The sequence below is a fragment of the Bidens hawaiensis genome, unplaced genomic scaffold (assembly GCF_021521415.1).
Source record: "Bidens hawaiensis isolate Kalapana, Puna unplaced genomic scaffold, B.hawaiensis_p1.1 tig00062364_1, whole genome shotgun sequence".
In the NCBI taxonomy this organism is placed as follows: Eukaryota; Viridiplantae; Streptophyta; class Magnoliopsida; order Asterales; family Asteraceae; genus Bidens; species Bidens hawaiensis.
Window position 1 is genome coordinate 15793 of NW_027501197.1, and position 5264 is coordinate 21056.

Genomic DNA, 5264 nt, shown 5'->3' on the forward strand with positions numbered 1-5264 from the left:
GAGTTAAATTGTTTAATGGATGTTACTTATTGAAAACTTGAACTCACTCAGCTCAAGCTGACTTTGTGTGTATGTTAGATTGATTTTCAGGTTGAGGATTGGGATTACCGCATGGACGTGCTAGAGACTACTCGGACGGTTGAAGGCATATCTAGTCGAAGAATTAACAACGCAAACTGTTTCTTTTAATTTATTAGTATAAGTATTTAAATTTTGGTTTTGGGCACTTTTCCTGGTTTTTGGGAATTTTGATGTTTATTACTCTGGATTGATTTTAATAAGATGAACATGTTTGGTTTTAAAATTTTGAGAATTTTATGATATGATTACCAACTATAGGATTCCCAAGGTTCGGGGTCTTAGATGGTATGACTCGTCATGGTCCATGCAGAGAGAATAGATCTGATCACGAAGTCGCGAGGCTTTATATGGCGGAAATACTTCTTTCGGAATTTATTTTGGGGTTCGTCCCAAGTTGTGATGGACCCAGGGGGAAGGTTTTCCAAACATGACGAAGCTCGACCCTCAAGAAAAAATGGGAAAAGATGAAGGTAGATAGAAGCACGAGTTGCGTCGGCGATATGAAAAGTGTCGCAGATACGAGTGAATTTATTCAGATGGCCGGCGCATCCTCGTCTTCAAGTTCGTGAAATGGGGAGGAATTAGTAATAGAATTCATGACGCTGGTCGGAATCTGCCTGATATTAGCGTCGGGCATCGCTGGACGTGTGATAGCAGACCGTCTCCTCGAAACTCCCTCATTCATTCTTGAGTGAACCGTGCGCGTAGGGGGGATAGCTTCACCAATATCTAAAATGGAATCAGAAACGTGTACCTTGATTTCGCGTAGAGCACATGTAATATTCTGAAGCTCTTTAGCCGCTCACGAAAATCTCTCTCGGGTTCGTCAGAAACAGTGAACTCTAGTGATCCTAGTGAACGAGTATGTCGCATACGCTGAAAAACAGATAAAAGAGTGAGGACCCAAGCTTATCCCTAAAGCACACAAGACCTAGATAGCAATTAAGAGCAACTAAATAACAAAATCAAATAAAACTAATTAATTAAACTAAAACTAAAACTAAAGAAAAAGCAAATAGAATCTAATTTGTCAATTACCAAGTGTCCCCGGCAACGGCGCCAAAAAGTTGATGCGCTAAAAGTGGTATATGAAAATAACGCAATTAATCAACCAAGCACAACAAGTAATAAAAACCTAGAATACCCTAAACCAAACCACTAGCAATAGGCAAGTGAACCTATCGGGTGTAGAATAGCTATGGGAAGTCTGGGAATGTCGAACCCTAAAGACACTTATTAAATTAACGAAAGTAGATTCTAATAGCTAAATAAATTATTAATTAAGAAAAAGATTATTTTTGGATTTTTATTTATTACATATAAACTAATTATTATTTAGACTAATTTTAAACTACTAAATTAATTTTAAAATTCTTAGGACTTAAACGAAAACAATAACGAGAAAGGCGTTACCTAGGTTTGAAATCCTATTTGTGAATCTTGGATGCTTATCAGCTATGGAAACTGTGATGGAACCGGGATCTAAAGATACGACACCCTAGATATACTAGTGGATCATTGATCATTCTCTGGGTATGACCTAAAAGGAAAGCCTAAAGGACGTATGACGCAAACCGGTTGGTTGGATTACCTCTTAGTCTCTCCAACAATATTAAACTACTCTAATGACTTGATCACCTCTCAGTATCACTAATCACAATACATCCGGGAGTGTAAGGGAAGTAAGGAGTAACCTAAAGATCATCAAAAAGACTCGAGATAGCAAAAACCAAAAGACAATAAGAGGAAAACCACTCTCGTGTAATCTATACCCAACACACCTAATGACCAAGACAACCCCAACTATCTAGTACCTCTCTGTCTCAAAATAGGTAGAACACATAAAACATCTAAACCCTCAAGCAATAGTTCCTGTGGATTATGCTGACCATAAACCATAAACTAGTTACGAACACACAGTAGGTAACCTAATATGTGTCAACACATAAAATACATTCACAAAGGCACATATGTAGTTATTGAATAAAAGTAAATTAAAAATAAGTATGCACATTCATGTTTTGAAATACCAATAGGTTGGTTAAAATAATATTAGTCCAACACTAATAACCCAACACTGACAAGCAAACTAAAACTCAACAAATATTCATTCAAAACCTAGGCCACTAAATGGATTTTAGGCAATAATCATGCTCCAAACAAGAAAATAATAAATTGGTTCCACTAGTTTCATAATAAAAATAATATATTTATACCAAAGAAATTGTGTTTAGATGAGTAGATGTGAACCCGGACACAAAACTTGCTTCCTTGCGGTTATCTCTTTTTGCGGCTGTCTTCGAACCCGAAAGAAAAGTCCATGGCTGACTTTAGTTTTTTTTTTTTTTTTTGAGTTATATGTTTCCACCACTGCACAAAAAAAAAATAATTCTTCTAATGATGTCAGCCCTAATCAACTACTTCTTTCCTCTCAATCCATCTGCCACCTTCTGCCTCCTATATTCACTCGTGAATCCCCCTCCTAGGATTCTTTGATAATCATAAATTTATACATGGTTGTTTTGGTTAATAATTTAAATGTGGGCCTGCATTCACGTGGCCTTAAATAAACATATATGCATTTGTCTTTTTTTTTTTCTTTTGTCTTTCATCTCTCAAAGAAGTGAATTAATTTCATATTTTCGCTATAGCCCCTTCATGTTTCCTTCATATTTATTTAATTCTCAAAGTGATTTCAATTAATATTTTCGTTAAACCATTTTAATACACGCACTGAACAGCGACATTTATGAGAAATCGAGGCGTTACAAAACAAAGCTTCCATTATGTATCTTAATGCACCATAACCTGAAATTCAAAAGCATGCTTAAAGTATAAAGATAATTAGAGAGCTAAATATAAAAATTATACACGACTTATTCATTCGTTGGTATAAATATAATTAAAGTGCTCCATTTTAGCTCATTGTCTCTAGAAACCATTAACTCACATACGAACCAATTAATATTAATATTCAACAAAAACTTGGCTCAAAAGTATATAAAAGTATAGAGAATATTTATATAATAATACGAATATGGTGATTTGGCTATTGGAGCGGTTCCAGGCATCATGTCATTATAAACTTGACTTCTCGATTAGGTGGAAAACCTGGAAGTTCAATAGGAAAGACATCGGGAAAAGCAGATACTATGGGTACCTCCTTGATTTCTTTGAGTTTTGATTCTTCAGTCATGTACGCCATAAATGATAAAGAACCTTGGTTTAAGTATTTGTAAGCTTTAATCATGGATATTTTGCTAACTTGGCCAGCGTCCTTATTACCGGTAATTTGAATTGTTCTTTTATCAGGGGCTAGAAGTTCTACGGTTTTCTTATTACAGATGATACGGGCTTGATTATCGGATAACCAATCCATACCTAAAACTATGTCAGAGCCAGCTAATGTCATGGGTAATAGGTATGACATAGCCTGCTAACAAGATCTTCCGTTTTCTAGGGTTCTTGAAATCTTAACTACCTTATCATTGACTGTCTCAACGTTTATCATTTATTTTTAATTTTGTTAGGGGTTTATTTAACAGACTACAGAAATTATAATATATAAAACTTTGGTTTGCACCTAAATCAAATAAAACTCTTGCGTGAACGTTATTAACTAAGAATGTATCAGTGATGGTGTTCGGTATATCTGCAGCCTTTTTGGTGTCAAGTACGAAGACTCGAGCATTTCCCTTCTTCCCGTCATTCTTGGTGCCACTTCCTCTAGCATCTCCACCAGCAACAATATTTTTCCTTGGACATTCGATGCTGAGAAGTCTAGTCTCCTTGCAATTAAAGCAAGTCATGGTTTTCTTCAAGCAATCTGCTACAGTATCCCAGATTTATTGCATGAGTCACAAACTGTAGATGTAGATACTGCAAATCGGCATCAACCTGTATGGTGCCTCTTACAAATCTTGCACAATGAGTAATTTGGGGTAAAACCTCTCTTCCTCTTGTCAACCTCCTAGCCCTTGAAATGAGTATTTCCTCTACTTTCTTGTCGTTTGTTGTACCACCCTTCTTATCCTATTCTTTGTATCGGATAAGACCATTCATCAAAATAACCAGCCAATTCCATGGCGGAATCTACGGTTTATAGCAAATAAGACCTCACCATGTCTCAAATTTCTCGTGGTATACCCCAAATGTAACGAGTCAGCTTGTTTGACTTCGGTGTAACCAACTGTGGAACAAGTGTATAATACTCTTGGAATTTCGTATTGCAGTCTTTCAAATTCGTTCCAATCACCTTGTAGTTCAGGAACTTGGTTTGAATTAAATCTGTGTCATGCATTGGACAAAACTTTTGTAAAACCATACTTTTAAACTCTTCCCATGTCAGATGGTACATGGGGTCCTCTTCCCCTTGGCATCATCATAGTGTTCCACCACTCTAGCGCCTTGCCTTTAAACATTTGAGACGTGTACTGAATCGTCCTTGAGAATACGTTATTCGAGCCAGAATCTAGTCGCAATAGGATACGTCAATTCGATACGAGATGACATACGTTAAACGATGGTCGATAAGTTATTGATATACATTATAGATGAATACGTTAGGCCTAGAGAGAATCCGGCATGGTAACGTTAGATAGGGGATAAATATGGCATAGATCTCTATGCACATTCACTAGGGAACGACTATTTATAAGCAGCTTTCATTCGTTAGACACATCTAACGAATGAGGCCTCTAATTCATTAGACATACCTAACGAATAAGGATTCCCATAGCAAATGTCCTCCATTCACTAAACATCCTTAGCGAATGGATAATACTTTAACGAATGAGCTTTCATTCGTTACACTGTAGTAACGAATGGGCCCACTAACTTAACGGGATGAGTCTAGTCTAACGAATGGACCTCATTCGCTAAACATGCTTAGCGAATGGGTTATTTTACATTAAAGATAAAGACTAAACTACCCTTAGCTTATTTGAATAGTTGCGGACAACAAATCATGCACTAACAGACTCCCCCTTTTCCGTAGCTGTCAAAAACTTTAATTTCCAATACGTTAGCTTCGAATACGTTAACGTCGAATACATTAAAGATGAATATGTTAATGTTGAATACTTTAACTGTAAATACTTTCCTCATTCATATGCTCGAGAACTATCAAATCAGCTTCCATCTCGGGGTCTTTCACCAGGTTCGGCTCGAGATGATTAATAATA